Source organism: Camponotus vicinus, unplaced genomic scaffold, assembly GCF_025532165.1.
Source record: "Camponotus vicinus isolate PSW18456_S1 unplaced genomic scaffold, iyCamVici1.0 SCAF_8, whole genome shotgun sequence".
Taxonomy (NCBI): domain Eukaryota; kingdom Metazoa; phylum Arthropoda; class Insecta; order Hymenoptera; family Formicidae; genus Camponotus; species Camponotus vicinus.
The window spans coordinates 18,054,838-18,074,648 of NW_028141980.1; the positions used below are offsets into that span (position 1 = coordinate 18,054,838).

Below are 19,811 nucleotides of genomic sequence, written 5' to 3' on the forward strand. Positions count from 1 at the left end.
TGTCGAGCAAGATTTTTTATCCGTTTTTTCGAAAACGCCTCATTCGTCTCTTCGAATGCAGCGCGATGGCGCGCCGCAGCAGGTATCTCGGGAATTGTTTCACGCTCGAATAGAAGATTATGAAGTATGCACTTACCCTTTGTAGCGCGCGGACGCGGCTTGCGATAGCGATAAACAATCCCTACGGCATAATGTCGCTCTGGGTTTCACGCGAGATTGGATATACGATCGGGAATTGTCGGGTATACGTGTAAAGATAGGCGTAAGGATGCATACGTTATACGCATTGTACGCAGACGTATTGTTAACACAAACAGTTTGCAGCTTTTATTTCACAAATTGTTAATTTACAACTATGATATGCATTCGTTCGTCTAAGAACCGAAACAAATCAGTTTTTATTCTTTTTTTACTTTTTTCTTTTTTTACGCCAAGCCAAATCAGTTGTGGCTATTCCGCAGGGTGATTCCGGAATGTTCAGAACGCGTTATCGATGTTGGTGGAGTTTTTCTTTTACGGACAAGAGTGTGAGCTTTTCTTCGTCAACTTCTCTCCGAGATATCGAATTTTGCCGATTTTGTCGAAACGTCCGATTCTCGATACAGCTGAAATGTATACGTGTACACAAACGTTCGCGCGTATATAAACGTTCTCTGAATTGATCTATTGAATCGAGACTCGGTCAGCTCATAAATTCAGGACGCACTCGCGCACGGTCGCGATCGAATCGATTGCGATCTCAGAGCTTTGCTTTCGTTTCACGCACAATTTCATTGTATTAAAAAATCCCGGATTAAAAAAATTTTTTAACTAGAAACTAGACCATCCAACAACGATCTGAAACACACGCGTAGATCGAAACGTATCGGATGGACGGATATGCTCTCAGATTATTCGCTCGGTTGTCCTTTTGCAATCGGTCACATCCATCTTACACGTCTCGTTGTTCCAGTGAACGCATCGCGACTTGAATATGACGCTCGATTACAATGACTCGGAGACATGATGATCTTTGATAATATATTTCTCTTTCATTTTCATTGACGAGTCGATGACGGCAAATTCACCGAGATTAGAGTCTGTCTACGATTTTTTAAAATATAATAAAATATAATTTTTTTGGAGATAAAGTATGTAAAAACAAGTATATTGGAAATAAACTTTTTAAAAAATAATAGTTTAATTTAATTGCCGCAAGAGAGACAAGATAATCGATACAAATTTCCGTTAAGTTGTAAAGTTTTAATTAAAGTGAATCTTATAAATTATGCAATTTACACATCACGTTCTGACTTTGAATCCTTCGTTTATATTCAAACGCAACAATTTAAATGACTGCGATATTATTCTGCCAAAAGATTCGCGATTCGTATACAGACTCTGACCCGAGCGTTCTCAATCATGTAGCAAGTTAAGACATCAATCACTCTGATATCGCGAACGGTCCGTGGAAATAAACCAGGATATCCAAAAATGAGATCCATCGGTTAGCCGGTCTGTCAGTCGGTGGTTTCTTTTTTTATTCCACCGCAGCGAAGATCGCGCTTCGATAACTCACATACGTGTCCTATCGCAGCCCATAATATCTAAGATCAGCAAGGTCGCACTCGGGAGTTCCGAGTATCACGCGATATCATACACATACAAGGTGTTTGAAAAGTAGAGAAGTGCAGTCAAATGAAATATTTCGGATAATTGAAGAAAATCGTACGAGAGATTTTAATAAGAATACTTTTTCGCTGGGAAAGAAAAGAATTTTACTTTATTCTCTACACGTGTAAAAGTAATTTAATATTTTTAATTAATGTGGTAATATTAACTTTTTAATTAATGTGATGATATGAAAAAAAAGAGATTTAATTTGCAATTTGTTGAAATTATGTATCTATTCCTTTCCTTATGCATTTTCGAATATAATTAAAATGACATACCAAAGTAAATACGCACAATCATATGGATATAATTTATATTCAAGTGAAAAAATTAATCAATCCAAATCAGAATAAAATTGCAAATAATCGTGCATGACTTGTTGCATAATTACAACATGCCGTGTAGTTTCCAAACGTTTTATACGATCGCATTTTTATTTTAAAGGTATCGTTTTCTACTCGCTTTTTCTCTTTTTAAGCTCCGAGATCTTTTACTTTTGCGAATCACAATTGATCGTTATAGAACTTCGTGATCTCTAGAGTGCGACCAAGAGAATCTCGAAACAAACGGTCGAGGCATTAAAGTCTAATTGCGTCGTTTTGGTGAAAAAATTGAACATTTGCGAATTTTCGATTAAATTAGAGACTTTCGAACGTATAAGCGAGAACTGTTAACGCTGTTGTCGATTACGTATATAAGCACTGAGATTCTCAAGTTTACTATTTCTATTTTGAGCTATGTGTAAAAAAACGCGAGTTGTATTGCTCTTAATATCCCGCGATGACTCTCGGTGCATCTCGGTGCATCGAGCGCGCGTTACCGAATGCATCGCGGGGAGATCGTAACGGCACCATTGGCGTTTGCGTTCCGTTTATAGCTCTCTCCTCCTGCATCCGCTCTCGCAAAGTCCGATAATCGAATTACTAACGCCGCGAGATAGTTTCAAGAGTCCCGGTCGCAAACAAACATTTTCTCGCCAAATTCCGTCTCTCGTTCGTTTCAAGAACAACTCTTCCACTCTTTTTTCCTCTTTATCGACAAACTACGTGCGTACACTGCATACATTTCTCCCTGTCTTTCAAATTCCTCTCTTTTTCTATCTCACACGCACACGCATACTCGTTCTTTCTCTCTCTCTCTCCCTATTTCCCTTCAATATTCGATAATTAAGCGAATGGGCGTGGGTGCTTGGTGTCGAGATGTGCTAAGGTGGAATGGCATGTGGGCATCGGTTCTTTAAAAATCGGATTACACTGTGTTGTCACGCTTTAACAGCACGTTATTAAATCCTGGAAAAGCAAAATCTAAGATCTGGTTGGCACAAAACGAAACGAGTAGTGGTTGCCGCGGTACCGGCCGCGTCGCGTCGTAACGGACGGACGTTGCGCGGACGCCGCAACGAGTCGTTACAAGTATGAAAAATATCCCGGTAACACCGTTTAAAAAAGTTATTGCATCTGGGTAACACCTATGTTGTATAGGTACGTTTCTCTCTTGTATCGTATATTATACAAATATTGTTGTAAGTCGGTAGTACAAACGTTACTGTAGAAAACATAACAATTCGTATGTCTCTCGTATCGTTATACGGAAAGCTTAGTTAAGTGTTATACAATCTGTTAGTACTATATGCGAGATTTCGATCTACAGGGTGACTCCGAAAATATTGAACACTGCGTTGTCTCCGCGTGTGTTTTTTCCTCCGTGTACGAGTATATACGCTTTCTCTCTCTCTCTTTCTCTCTCTCCCTCTCACTCTCTCTCTTTCTCTCTTTTGTGCTCTAAATTCATTCTTTGTCTACCGGAGAATTCAGAAAAGGAATATATATATACGTATATATGTATAAAACTCGATCGTGCTGCAATCGAGCCTCAACGGACGGACATTTGTTTTCGTCAGCGTTTCGGAAAACGTCATGATATTTAGTTGTAAAACCGGAAGAAAGTACGTATTCGCGTATTGTAAGTAACTTGTCATTGCAAATTACATATTACGATATGAGAGTGTAAACAATTTATCAATTTAATAGATCGTAATAATTTAATCTCCTCAGGGATGGATCTGTTAAAATCGGAACAAATGATTTCATCTCTTTTTCTTCAATTGTATTTATTCAAAATATATTTATAATTGTTCAACAAAATTGAAAAAATTGAAAAATATTTTGAAAAATAATGTACGCGTTGCGCGTTAATTAAGAATAAGATATTCGTGAAAGGATTTCGTACATAAAACTAAACGTACGTGTGTCAATATCCCTGAAGAGATTAAAGGATTAATTCGTAAGCTCTTTTCCCTTGTGCTTGTCCGTTTGCATCGCGCATTTTTTCGTAAACTGTTAAAAGCCAAGTATATATGCTCGCGGAAGAAACGGACGCGGAAATGGTGGAAATGTGCATTCGTGGGTCTCGAACGATGTGCTTACTAAGTATCGCGGTTATACAATGTTGCTTCGCAGGACAATGACAGAAACGTATGTGTCTTGGGCGCGAAATGTGCAACGAGTGCACAATATGATCGACGTCCGACAATGCTGAAAATTCTCGGTACTCTTAGCTTTCATTATATATTCTTTAACGCAGATATTTCGTCGACGACGGTACGTCTTAAAACTCTGCGCCAAGGCTTCGTGTGCTTCTCTATGTAAAATAATTTTAGGAAAAAATATACTTTTCGAATATCATTTCCCTCGCATTTTAAAATCTGTACATTCTTCGATGAGAAAATTATCTCTAGACTTTTTGTACGCTTTGATTGTAAAGGACATTACGTTGCGGAGATTTGACGCGTATCCCGCAACTGTCCTATCCCGATCTCATAATCTTTCCCGATACGGATCGTGGACACGGTCTTGGACTATCTCCGAGATACCAAATTGTTTTGCGAATATTTTTACACGCGGACGTGCGAGATGAGAAATATTACGCGTGCAGGCAAGATAGTAGCCTGACGTACACCATGGCAACACGCACGGCACGTACGTGTACGCACACACGAGATGCGATAAATCGGTATTCATCAAACGCGGTTATCGAGCGCGTCGGCGAGCTGCACGCCCCGTAAGATATGACGTGTCGGGCGTACAATTTTTTTCTACGCTTTTTTTTACATGTACGCGGTGTACTTTGAAAAGCTCGGCCCGAGAGGGAGAAAGAGCGGCTTGACAAGGCTGAGCATGGAGATGCCAGGGGTGGAAAGGGAAGAACGCGGGGGTAGCGACAGAGAGCGAGAAAAAAAGAGAGAGAGAGAGAGAGAGAGAAAGAGAGAGAGACCGTGATCCTGCGCGTCGACCTTATTGGCGGAATTCCCGCGGAAGAGATCCCATTAATAACGGAGCGACAAGCAGGCACGTACCCGCGGCCCGTCGCGCGGACGTGCGGGGGAGGGGAAGGGGAAAGGGAGCGAGGGGGATGCGCGTGCTTCACGAGTCGGTATACATCGCTCTGCATCTCACCCCGCGCGTTGTGCATACACACGCGTCTCTGTCTATATCTCGTAGATGTGGGACACACGTGCGCGCGGATGTGAACCCGACGGTGACGACGTCGACGTCGACGCGAGCGGGGCCGCCTGTTCTTCGCGTTGAGAAAGAAAAATTGCGAGCTTCGTAAAAAAAAAGGAAGAGAACAAAAAATGCAGTCGCGGGATGACCATTAAACCAATCGATGTAATTCTACGTTCGTGTTCAATTCGTATAGTATTACATTGAAAGTATCAACAGCGGCATTAAACACGCGTCGTAATTTTTTTTAACGCAATAAACTGTCACGAAACAATGTTTTCGAGATTTAACTCCTTTTTTTCTTCAGCAGTTTAATGTCTATTATGAGACTATAATATGGCCAACAATATTGCCGATGCTTCAAGTGCTGGTAGCAATTTTTTAACGCGATATATAGTCAACTTTGATTTTCTTTTGTCTCGTTCTAACAGCAAGCGATATTCGAGATTCGATAATTTCCTTATTCGTCGATTCAAAACGTGATTATCATGCAATCAATTTTACATTCGAGATATTGACAGATAATCATTAATCGTATATTGAGCGTAATTAACGTTTGAAAAGAGCGATAAACGAATTTGTCGATTTAATCCCTATCCAAAAAAACACAAGTCTAGTCAGGATATTGAACAGTTCTTGTACATAAACAATTAAGCGCCTTTATATTTTCTCTATAAATTTCAAAATCTATTCGCAACTCTAGAATACGCAAAGTCTAATCGGTTTTTAATTCTTCTTGAAAGATCGAATATTTATAATTTGAGCGCATACGGCGTTAACATAAAAATCATTTCAATTTTCAATAGAAAGCATGCGTCTTCCATCCATCAAAATATATAGTCATTGCCGCTTCTGTCATCCCGCACTAGTCCCATTACCCGCTAGCGGCGTCGATTTTTTTTTTAGTCGCGTGCTCGCATGACACGCTCGCCGCAGGCATCCGAAAATCGGAATTGTACCGCTTGTAGCGGGAACGTGTCACCGGGTGACCCGATCCGCAAACTCGTGAAACGCGCACCCCGCGCGATGCCTCGAACTGGGCTAGTAGTGACAGCCGGCGCTCGCGGTAGGAGTCAGACACGGCTCGGCGCGGCGGTGGTAGTAGTAGTAGTAGTAGTAGTCGATCGTTCACCGTCCGTGTGTGTGCGGAGGCAGTAGGCGTAGGCTTTGACGCGCTCAGGCTCAGACCGGGAGCTTGCACATCTGCGCGATCGGCGACACACGTATACACGCTCCTTCACACACGCACGCGTGTACATACACTGGAAACGCGCGCGACGCGATGATGTAGGCACGCTGGAAACACGCGGCGCGCTCGTGTATGTCATGCGTGTGTGTGTGTGTGTGTGTCGCATGTTGGTATCACACGCGTAGGCGTATCTACCTACCCTACGCTTGGAATCGCGCAGGTAGGCGTGACTTGGGGCGGTGCCAGGTGAAAACAACCCCTGACCTATGTTTCCTTCCCTCTCTCGTTTACCCATTTTTGTTCTCACCCTCTTTCTCTCTCCGTCTCTCTCTTCTCGTTTTTCCTTCTCTCACGCGCTCTCGGGGCACACGTGTCTTCCGAATTTATATATATATATATATATACCGATTTTCTCTCTGTCCGCGTCGCCGGTGTGCGTGTACGCTCGGCCAACTCGCGAAAGATCGAACCGCTGTAACCGTTGCTAATACTCCAGAGGCATCCCTCTTTCCTCCCCCTCGTGTCCTTTTTTTTCTCTGCCTTTTTCCTTCTCCCTTATTCTCTATCGCTCTCGAGTGTATGCGCGCACGTGCGTGTGCAGATGTATGCTAGAAGCTGCGGAGGATATCTCTCTGCCCGATCTTTTATTCACCCTTTTACCGCGCCTCTCCCTCCCACCCCCACGCGTCCTCGTGATTAAGAGATGCGCTTTGACACGCGCATCTCCTCCAAACGCTTAACGTAATTTTGCAATACTCGCAAATCCGCTCCATTTTTTTCACAATTTTCTATCGGAATAATTTTTCTACCGCACATTTCGCAAGCCCATCGATCCACGAATGCTTTCATCACAGATCATTATTCCACCTTTTATTTCACCATTCGAAACAAAGAAAAAGTGAAGCACGAAGATATTAGGTCAAAGTGAGAGAGGGATTATTATTTTTTTTTCTACTTTTTTTTTTTAATAAAGTTGATTACTTGAACTTTCCAAAAAAGGTTTCGACAACTCTTTTTATTTCTTGTTTATTTAAGCAAAATATATCCTGATAATTAAAAAATAAAAAGAAAGTTTATTTTTCATCAATAAAAATTAAATTTCAAAGCTGCGTATAAAATTGTATTTTTAATCTTACTTGAGAAATGTACTCTTGTACTAACCTAATATTTTCGTTGTCGTTCTTTCGCGCACACATGTTTATTGGTCTTTTATAAATATTATATTGATATGAATATGTGCATCTTTCAATGTGCTTGTTAGTCAGTCCGCGAGGATCGATTACATTCTTTCATTAAGATCTCGCGTCTACGGGAAGAAAAATAAAATTATTAAAATTTGAAGGCGGAGGAAATTAACATTATCGAAATAAGGTACAATATTTTGAAAATTATAGCGGAGTAAATGAAACACAAATTGTTTAAATGTCATCTCTCGTCGTTTCTCACGTTTGCAAGATGATTCGGTACTCATCACGACCGGAAGAACGGCATGCCTTGTAGGCGCATAACAGATTATTTTAGAGCTATTCAAAAAACACTTCAGCGACGATTTGTCTTTTACCGAATTTTTAACCGGATAGAAATAAGTTTGATTTTAATGATATCAGTTAATGTAGCTGTGTTTGTGTCAAGCAAAATCAATGATTTAGCAAAAAATTGATCGACTCGAATCTAAATCTCCATAAATAACAGTTATCGAATATTTGCACAGTTTCGCTGCTTGTGTAGATGTAAATTTTAGTACGCGTTCCGCGTTATTCCAGTGTGAGTGATGTTTGCGAGGATTCTACATGTAGGTGAATTTTCGTCGAAAACGCGATTGTTTTACCCAGAACGACGAGTCGGGGGGATAAAAATGGCGAAAAAGCAATGCTGCCTAATGCTAGCTCATGGATATGCGATGCGACCTTCGAAAATTGTACAAAACATGGATCACAGTAAAATAAGAGAGCACTCGTGCCCAATGTACAAACAATAAAGTATGTATATATACATATACATTTATATGTAAGGTATATATATATATACACATGTAGTCCTATCTAAGAAACTTTATCAACATGTTCTCATCGCGCTCTAAGTTCTTTTCTCTGCCTAACTTTTATCATAATGTTTATAATTATGATTAGGTGTCCCCGTAGTAATAATGCCTATGCATCTTTACATAATAAACTTTGTCTTAGTCTCTAAATATTCATCGCCTATAGTTAATTTCAGTTTAAATTACTTCCTATTCACATATTTGTCTCTATATGCTGGTGTATACAATAACTCTATATATTTGTATCACTAGTCATATTCAATATATATATATATATGTGTGTGTATATATATATATATTTATATGTATGTTTTGTGTATGTGTGTATAATATATCGTAGAATATATAATATTTTTTCTATATGCGTGTTTTATATATTTACAGAGTGTTCGCAGAGTGTTTTAGTCTATTTCACTTTCTCTCACTCACTCGTTCGCTCTCTTTCTTTCATATTCTCTGTCTGATCTTTGTATTGTATATTACACATATTCGCCTTTTTTCTTTTTTATTATATATATATATATATATATATGTATATTTATATATATGTATTTATATATCGTGTATTATGTACTAAACTATTAAAATACTAGTATAAATATCTCTTGACATATATATAATATATATTTCTTCCATATATATATATATGTATTCATTTATTCATTTATTTATTTATATATATATATATAGTGCAGAGAGAGGGAGGGAGAGAGAGAGAGAGAGAGAGAGCGATCGCGCGACGGAGACGCGGAAACGAATGGATGTCAATTGAAAACGATATACATAGCATCGATTACATGCGTTTCGACGTCTCCGCGTGGTTGCCTCTCCTCTCCTCTCCTCTCCTCTCCTCTCCTTCTCCTCCTCGCCCCTTTTTACATTTATTGCTATCGGATTCATTGCGTAGTAAGTTCTCCTGTGTGTACGTGTATGATATATTCATCTTCGCATTGTATTTCGCCTTTACGTTCCTTTTTTTTCTCCTTCTCCTTACTCGCTCACGGCGCGGCGGTTTATAGAAGAGAAGATGTTGAGCGAAGCTGGCGAATCGTCGAAATTAGCCGCTCGCGCGCGACGCGATCGTTTCACGCTTCTCTGACAAGGTGCGCAACAGTTTTGAATTTGCTTAGGTAATTAATCGCGATATTAATTAGAGAGTAAGGATCCTATAAGAACGAGGGAACGCGTGAAGCACCGGACGATCCGCGGTATGCCTTTTGTGCGATCAAGCGTGTAACCTTGGAAATTTGCGAGAGAGAGGCTTAGAGGCTTAAAATGATATCAGTCCGAATAACGATACCCTCATCTGCACGCTCCCTCTACAAATCTCGTTGTTGTTGTAACATCGTCTTTATCTTTATCCTCAAATTTCGAAACTCGCGTGCAACTTTTTCTCTCCCCGTATATTTTCGCGCGAGAGATCAAATATATCATCGCATTTATAATTATTTGATCGGATCCGAATTTCATAAAAAGCTTTAAGTAACAACTTGTCTTCACTAATTAACAGTGCGCGAGTTTTTTTTTATCTAATAAAATTTAAATTTGCGATCCCGAAACACCAATAGAGTAGATCGTGCAGATAAATCGCGACAGTCTTTCTCGCGCGACACCAGCAACATGTAAGAAGTACCCGTGACCCCTTTTCCCCAATTCAGTCAGTCTCCTAGTAATTAGAATCTAAAATATATTTATATATATATATATATATATAATATATTATCGAGCGCGTTTTTATATATTAAATCTATAATTAAAACGTGCCAATTTTTGTCTCTCGATCGCTACATTGCATTTATCTCGTCGTTCGATCATTCGATCTTCTCTTCCATGAGCAACTACTGCGACAAGCTATTTGCTGCTCGTCGCCTCTTATCCATCTCTCGTCTCTCAATTACGTTAATCTTAAATATTTATTACTATTGTTCTGTCTCGCGCACTTCTCTCCCCATTTTAACAGTTAATAATTATCGGCTCGGGTCAAAGGTTGAGGGCGTCTTTTTCAATCTTGGGATTACATTCCCAAGTCTGCATCGAAGCGAATCTGCGTTTCGACCTTGTGATTTTTCTCCTCGTATATTCGCCAATTAATATCTTGGAGTATAATTTTTCTTATTAAAAATTGATCGCAATTAGCGAAAATTTGATTGGGAGATTATCCGATAATCAGATCGACATAATTAGACGGATAAACATTGAGCGAAATTAAAGCGGCAACTCTCGCCGGGAATAGTTTGTAAATTTGCACTTAGATGTACAAATTTATTACAGTGTTTCGTCGATATAACCGATAAAGAGCTCCGGGCGTCGCGTTTGCCTTTCGCATTGGATACTCGAACATCCGGCTGGCGAGATTAATCGATAATTTCAATTTTACGCGTTAAGCATAAGCTCTCATCCCCTGACCTGGTTTCAGGTTCGTGCAGACTGCCCGCTTGTCGTCGCCGTGTGAGTGCATTCGCGTAACAATACAGTCGTTCGAAACATATAAAGGAAGGCATCAACGAGTATGAGCGCCTCTATACGCGACTTGTTCTATATGTACAGTAAGAGCGATTAACGCGTCTCTATATGTCTGCCTAAAAACACGCGATGATGGGAAAAATCGTTTGTTCAACTTTTACGTCGCCCGCCTCCCCCCTCCCCTCGCCGGGGTGGAGGAGGGTGCGCGCGACCGCGAAAAGGCCGAATAAAAAATATCGAGTTCGAAATCGCGAATCTGCGAATCGGCGAATGCGTTAACGTCTATTCCTGAGATTCAACGAATAAAGGAGCGCCGCGTCGCGCCCCATCCTTCTCCGCGAGATCGAGGTCGCGGGCGTCCGTCTCGCGATTGACGCGATCTCGCGATATCCGAGACATTTCTCCTCCCCTCCGTGCAATTCGGACGAATTGCGCGCGAGAGCGAGCGAATTGAAAATTAGAGAGCCGCGTCGTCAGATCCGCGGATCGGAACGTATTTTCTCGCTTGCGCGAAACACGCGTATTTAACAATAGCCTACGATCGAGTTTTGGTGGATGGTTCACCGTCGTTGATGCACCTTGATATGAAGTAGATACTGATATGCGAATGTTTTCGTTCACGCACACTGTCAATCCATCGCGCTGTCAAACGCACGAGCGCACGTGCACACATAGCTGTCGCGAAGGGACAGTACGAACCTTTTGCACATAGGTGAATTCGCTTGGGTCAGTCGTCGTCTCCAATGCTTTTTTTATCGAAGATGTTATCATCTTCGACTCAATCTCTCGAATCAACAGCGTTTTTTCCGAAAACGCATGAGAAATTGACAAATTAATAGTAATAATTTAAATTTGCCGATTTATCAGAAACTATTCTATAAAAGATTATGTTCAATTTTCACTTCGATACTTTTGATACTTGATAATCGAACGTAATATAATGCGTATTGGAGACCCACCGGCTTACGCGCTGTCCTAGAGAACAGAACGCGTACGCACGCACACGTGTGTTGCGCTGACGTGCCTGCCAATAATATGCGTGTGTATAGTAAGGCTATCCCGCCTACGTGTAAGTCGTACAAGTCTACACATACTGTTCGCCTATGTCTTGCGATAAAATACTATACATAGGTATATGCTTATGCCATTTATTGTGTGTGCTTTCTCCCCCATTTTCAACTCGTTAATTGTTAATGTCTAATTATATTACAATCGATCGAGTGCGCCGGCGGCTTTATCGATATCGATTTCGTTTTCTTTTTTTTTTTTCCTTTTGCGATAATAGCCAAATGAGATGAAATTTCCGTTTCGAATAAATTTTTCTCCTCCATTATATATTCTCTCCGTTGATTCTCTATCAACTGGACGACCGCACAGTTACCTGTCTGCACGACAGTCCGTCGCTCGTCGATACGATCATGGACACGATGTAAGAAATTATATATATATATATACATATATACTTCCGCAATATGTATAGGAACTCGATAACGCGCGTCGAGGAAAACTCGATAACATAAGTTTTCGGATATCCCTCGTAACGATATTGCGTCACATTTTGCGACCTGCGTGAAAAACGTTTAATTCGCCGATGGATATTGCGCGCGTAATATTATGCCCGCGATGTATGCGAATTCCCAGCATGAGCCGCATTCGAGCTGGAATTAATAATCGTCGATGCGTAGCAGGGATGCTCAACCGAAACGTTTTTCGAAGCTATTGAAAATTAAACGTATACCGTACACATTGTGCGGAGGAACTTAATAAAATAATGGCCACACATCGTAATATAATTAGCGATGATTGAGGGAGAAGAAAGAGAGAAAAAGAGAGAGGGAGTATAGCATCAAATATATAAATTATCGAGGATTACGCAAAAACACAAAAGGGGATGGGTATCGATGGCTTGAAGGTTTCGCACGAGGAAAAGAAAATAAAAAATATTGCGAACGGAAATTTGTATTTGAAAATAGGTATCCATATATTTTAATAATATATGCTTAAGTAAACGTAATAGTAAATATATACCGAATAGTCTCAATAATAATATTAATAATAATAATAATTAATAATAATATTATATATAATATAATGTATGTATGTTAGAATAACAAAATAAATCCTACAGTAACTTAAGTATACTGCGTAAGGAGAGATGGTGATAAAAATTAATAGTACAATTAAAAGAGAAACAAAGCACCGTCATCACATCGGGGCGGCGTTCGAATTCGGAGCAAATTCGCGTGCCCCTAAGGAACTTTAGTCCGGAAACAATACAGCGACACACGGCTTGGCGTAATAAGTACCTAAATAATTATTGTACATCTGACATGTTTTTTTTTTTTCTTTTGCTGCCGGTTATTTCCTTACACGCGTTTCGCGCTATTCGTACTCACGCAACATCTGCGCGAATCCACGCACGCATTCACGCATGCACGCACCCATTCATATGCACGCTACAACATCCAATCGGAACGACAATTACCCTAATATCTTATGCCTTTCGTTAAAACTGCTTGCCAATTGCATACGTAGTGTCCGTAAATTATTTATATATACATATGTGTGTGTATATATTATATAAAATTAACGACGGATAAAATATTGTATATACGCTCGGAACAACCTCGACAGGATTACTTAACTCTTTGTAACTCTTTTAATACTGTCAACGTGTGTATTTTCTACTAAATGAGAAAAGGTAAAAAGAAATACATCTCTCGCGCGGGGAAAATTGATCGAAACTATCAACAACTTCTAAAATAGAAATATAGAGCATTTTATTACGTCTACATTCGTGCGTTAGCTGCTGGAATCCTCACATTCGATTATTGCTCGTGCGTCCTCTATCTTTTATTGCTAATCGTATTTAGAATACTATCGCTTCGTCTAATGTTATGCAACGAAGAACGATCTCGCCATTCTCTATAAATATGTTATGCTATCGGTGCAAGTAAATATTATGCGTAAGCAATATTATGCTCAAAATGCATACATAGTAAATATTATTACGTGTTCTGTTTTAAATATTTTTCAAGAATTTTACCAAATCACTCTATTTAAACTCCATAAACCCTGTTATATAACATATCGTACGCGTACATTTCATTTCAAGCAAACTTAAAAATGGAAATGTGCACATTTTTCTGAATTCTGAGATTCAAATTTTTAAATAATTTTGGAATTGATGTATATATTAGGATCGATATACACTACATGGGCTGCGTAAATCCTAGGACAAAAACTATTCATTCTTATCTGTCATGTAAGAGATTGATATATAATCTTTTTTACATGCTATTAAATAAAAAAACAATTTGTACGATAAACTTATGTTTTTCTTAAATGACTTTTGAACTTTGCCGCAAAATTTTTGAACGATAATGCATCGAACAATTTTTTTGCGACCATATTTCGATCTCTTGCCTCTATACTCAGCTTCGCACTCCAGATACGAGTAGCAAGAAAGAGACAGGCGCAAAGAGTGATCGAAAAGAGATGATCGCGATATGGAAATGAATCCATTCTGTCGAAAGAGAGGGCGAGAAAGTCCACTTGTCAAACTGCCTTCCCTGCACAGGAATTCTAACTAGAGGAATTAATCTATTACTCGATATATGTGTATGTATTGCATCATGACACCTGGCAAGAGAATAAATCGCGCTTCGCTAACTCGCGTATTTACAGGCGCTTCTCTATGTCGCATTACTCTAAGCTGCTCTACCCAAGATACACGAGACGCAAGAGTGTAACAGAATGGAGTATATAAGATATACTTAATCAGTGCGACGAGTTTGACATTGTGTTCGTTCACACTTTGTGTACTTGCATTATTCTCCTTCTCGCGATATTTTTATTACAACTCTATGTAATAATGATATAAATTACACAATGATTAAAAAGCCTCACGTTTCTCTATTTTATAAGAGTGTCCTTTACAAATAGCGCGCAAATTATATATAAATTAAAGTTTGTCATGTTATATTAAAATAAATATTTTTATATTTAAATAAAAGTGATTAAAAATAGCGATTAAAAATAAATTAATACGCTTGTGACTCGATGAGAGATTTTGAGTTGAAGCGACTTTTATATATATATTATTTTATATCCGTCCTGCTACGTTCGTACGTCCGTGATTCCATCAGCAGACTTTTCGCCAAACATACTGATGCGCGGGATTAGCGCGAAAACTTAAGAGAGAATTACGCTCTATATTTATCAACGAAAAATCTCACAACGCACGCGGACGGAAGTGGGTACCGGCGGAAACGCAATCGATCGAGCTCCACGGATTACTCCAAGAAATATTACGCTCAAGACTGGCCTGTATCAGGTTTTCGGATATCTTGACAAAATTGTTCTCGCCGTAATTGTTTTCGCTTTACGTGGCGCATTACAGCAACATATCGTTATTATTTTACGACATTACGTTTTCTAAGTATACAAACTATGTCTAAGCTATGTACAATTGAATTAGAACGGGTTTTTAGGAACTTTAGAGAACAGAAACTTACGCACAAAAGTTACTACGAAACTAAGCTAGGACCCCCTTGACGACGGCGGGAATGGAGGATCGAAAGGGTGAATCTTTTTTAGAATCTCCAAAATTGAATTATCCTAAGAATTATCTTTAATTGTCCTCTAATTTCCGGCTCACGGATGGTAATAAATAAGTGGAAATAAGTTAAAAGGCCTAATCCCTAAAACAGGCGACAGGAGCTTTATACGATCTTAAACGATCCCTTCAGTATTTTTGGCTAAAGTCGCTCTTAAACAGAACGAAAGCCTAAAGTGTGTATGCGTGTACACAACAAATACTTGTGGAAAATAATGCATACAAATTCTCCCTATGTATAATACAGTCCGACGTACAATAATATACGAGCCACGTGCAATTTCTCGCGAGGATTCGCGGCGAGGAGATGAGATCGAAAAGGAATCGTAATAGGAAGGAAGCAGGGGAGCGAGAAAGATGATAAATGTTAAACAAAATGTAAAAAGCACTCGACTTAATTCAAGACACATCACGGACTTCTTTTGTCGTCGCAAAAATAATTAATTCACACTCGATAGATGCACCAGTGACAACTGACCTGTTACGAAAATATCGTTAGACAATTTAATCTCTTTGCTAAATAAAAATATTCGTCATATAATCATTTAAAATCATTCACTGGGGCACACAAAATATTCGTGATCGTGAAACACGGAGTTTTAAAACGAATTTCACGTGAAAAAACGGATTCCTTTTGAAATAAAAGATGTAGAGGCTAAATGTCAATCTCGCTCTGCTTCTCTTTTCTCTCTCTTTCTCTCTCTCTTTCTTTTTTCTCCATCCTGCGCGTACACGAACCGTTGGATAACTTAAAACCTAGGTTAATTGGAACTTTGCTGATTGTACCTTACGCCAGCGATGCACGTCGCGTCGTGCCGCTCATTAATTCTCCTCTCGATTGCACTTAACGGCGAGATCGCCCATCTGTATCTTGCGTTCTGCGTTCGCGGCGTGAATAATTGCAACTATATACATGCACTTCCGCGACGCGTAGTAACGACGTATCGTTGCGTAAACGGGACGTGTCGTAAAATCGACGGCGGGCAAACTATGCGATCGTCAAAGAAACCTCGCGAGCTAGACTAACATCACGAGAACAGACGAGGCGAGGCGAGGCGAGGCGAGGCGAGGCGAGGTGAGGCGACGCGACAGCCCGATTCTATCCGACACGAAGAACGCAATCATCAAGTCCGACGCCAAAGTGCTGTTACCAAGATCGCGAAGTAGGTCGCGCCCGAATTTCCGCTCGATCGTCCTCTATCGTTCTTCGTTTCGCGAACGAGAATAGAATCACGCACGTGGGTGCCTAATGATTTTCCTTGTATCGAGACAAAAGGAGCGAGTCCTCTCATCGCAAGTACAATTTCGAGATTTTTCCCTTCAACCTGTTCTTTGGATTTCATTTTAAACACGAGGGCGAGTAAAAAGAGGGCGCGAACAATACACAAGTACCGTTTGAGCGTCACTGCCCAATTTATGATTTATCTGTCATGATGCGCGCGCGCGCGCGCGCGCGACACATGTATGCGCGTTCGTAAATGACGCGATAACGCAGGGCGGTATCCGACGCACATTATGCAGTTCTCCGCGTTCATTATATTTTTACGATTACAAGGTTATACCCGGCGCGGAATCCTCCGATTGGCATCAGCGTTTTCCTTGTCGATCGATCGATTCGACCGACTCGAGCGGATAACAGACGCGACGCGGACAGTCGTCGTCGTCGACGATAAGTCTTGGCGGAAAAAAACCTCCTCGGCTGTTTACCACGATCGGGACGATAAAAAGTGCGTAGCTTCGCGCGATTACGCGGAAAATTAACGCGTATATAAACTCGCGAAGAGTCGCGACCAAACCGCGATATGAATTTCAAGCAGCTGTGATTCATATACTAGTTTTTCCTCTCACCTTTCCTTCTTTTTTGCAACACTACGTCCCCGGCACGATTATATGCAAATTGGCGACGGTATATTATCGCAAACTAATATTTTACATATTATTGCCGACGAGAGAATCAAGATAGCGCGAATAAAAGGCAAAAATGAGGATGAGCGTATTCGATAATAGCAATCGTTTTAAGGAATAACGCAGATATACTCTAAATTGGAAATATCGATTTGTCCTTTAATTTCTGCCGCGCGTGCGACACGTTTTTTTTTTGTTTCCGCTAAATAAAATTTTCACATTTTTCCTCGTTTAATGTGAGAATTTATTGATTCGAATAATTCTGATTTCATCTATCGCTCAATAATTATAAGCAAAAATTTTTTCTCTATTTTTCTCTAGATTCAATTTATGTTACGAATTATACGATTAAATTAATGAATAGATTCGCGAACGTAGAATAATGCCTAGACTCGAAGAATCGCGTGCGGCGGTAAAAACGGTGTTTGAGTTTCGGTAGAATTTAATGGACAAGAGAAAGAGTCGAATATTTAATTTGCGATATCATTATTTTAATATCGCGCGGACGGATGGACGGACGGACGCGTCCGCTGGTGTAACGCCGCGCAAATTTAATTAATCGTATTCCAGAATTTATAAGCCGCTGACAACATTTTTGATACGGTATTTGGAAACTTTATGATCCATTTGCCAAACGCCAACTCTCTAATCAGACTCGCTCAGAAATCGCGACAGAACTCTCATTTCAATGTACCCTCACGGTCGCCAGTCATTAACAGCACCGTCACGCGTAAATATTAATTAAAATCCCGTTTTCAGAGGAATACCGATTTGTCGGACGAATACTCTAATTAAAGCCACGTGAATCGGGATCGGCGGTTCGTATGGTAGAACGAAATTCTCGTCCTTCTGTCCGTCGAATTGGATTGATCCGCGCGCAATACTTTGAACGTTATACCTTTCTCTTTTTACACGGGTGGAATAAAATAAATCACGCTTCTATTCGATTTCAAATCAAAAGTCAAAGATTTATATCATTTTTACAATGAAATAAAATTTCTCTCACGACGATCAGTATTTCATTTTATCTCGAATAATCTTTGGTCCGCGCGCGTCTACGTCTCCCAAGCGAGTATCGTGCTGTGCGTTTAAAGGATTTAATTAAGCGAAGCAAGCGCAGTTTTCCAAAAGTAAAATGCGCAAATGTTTTCCTAAAGCAAACAATTTCTAATAACTCGGAATCGAACAAGACCGAGTGTTGCATTAAGTTTAACGCCGCTCGAGAGATCACAATTAAAATCACACACTCGCGTTCTCGAATCGAACGTCGCGAAAGACGGAGCATTTTATATCGCCGCGATTACAACTAAGATAGCGATGGAATGTAAGACGATACGTGACAAGTGCATTGCGTGTTAATAAAGTGGTTCGTGAAATATCACAGAAGTCGCACAGGAGTCACGATCATCGATCGAGACGTAGACGCGTCGACTTTCTTCCAAACGAAAAGAGAAACGATTGATACTCGCGAATCGACTGAAAAGAACGCACGATAAGAATTTGAATAATTGAAGAATAATTCGTATAATCATCACAGCTCTAAGTAAAATCACTCAGCTACCCATTGCGTAGTCTACTAACCCTAGAATACTAAGTAAAATGTATGTCATCAAAGTGCATTAAGTGTGTGCTGTAATAATTCTTTCGTGTATTTCGGAATATTATGATTGAAGAGAGATTACGCTATTAAAATGAAGCTATTATTTCAAAAACAATGCCTTCTGATATGCGAAGTTTATTTCCGAAACAATCTTTAAAATAGTGTTTCTCTGAGATACGTTCTTGAAAAACGACAGTTAGCATTCTAGGGTCAACTTTTAAGGGATTATCTATTCGCGACGGGTTCGGATCGAAATTGGCTCGCATCGGCTATTCGATATCTCCCCATTCTTCGCGAGGCGATTCCTTCTCGATGCCGTTTTCCAGGCCTCCGCGCACGGAATGCGATGAATATTTCAGAGATCGATCGACTTGGAGCGACTCGGCTCGCTCGGCGGGAGGGGGAGGCCCTTGCGAGGAGAACGACGGAAAGTAAGTGGCTGCTAAATATACAATGCGCTCATCGAATCGCTTAAAAGGAAGAGACGGGAAAAGAGCTCGTCTTGTGCTCGCATGTAACCGCCTGCGACCGCGATAGCATGTTTATCGCTTTCGAGGATCCGCGAAGACGCGCGCCTGTTTTTCGTCCTCGCGTGTCGCGCCGAATTCAATTAACCCCCCCCCCCCCCCCCTGTGAGGAAATCAAGTGGGAATTACGTTTGTACCTTCGCCTTTGAAGAGTCGGACCGATCGGCTGTTGACGAAGATAATTTCCGAAAAAAAAAGCCGCTAGTCTGCCTACACATTTGCATACGCGCTAATTACTTTACTTTACCTTACCTAATAGGAAAACAAAAGTATATATCTCGAATACTGGTTCTCGTATCACTCGAACGTTGG

The 19,811-nt window shown here is 40.2% G+C and overlaps 1 protein-coding gene across 1 annotated transcript in view; it reads right to left on the minus strand.

The window, feature by feature from the left end:
* LOC145976422 (uncharacterized) overlaps window positions 1-19,811 on the minus strand; it is a 69,609-nt gene that overhangs the window by 16,066 nt on the left and 33,732 nt on the right. The window lies entirely within an intron of this gene.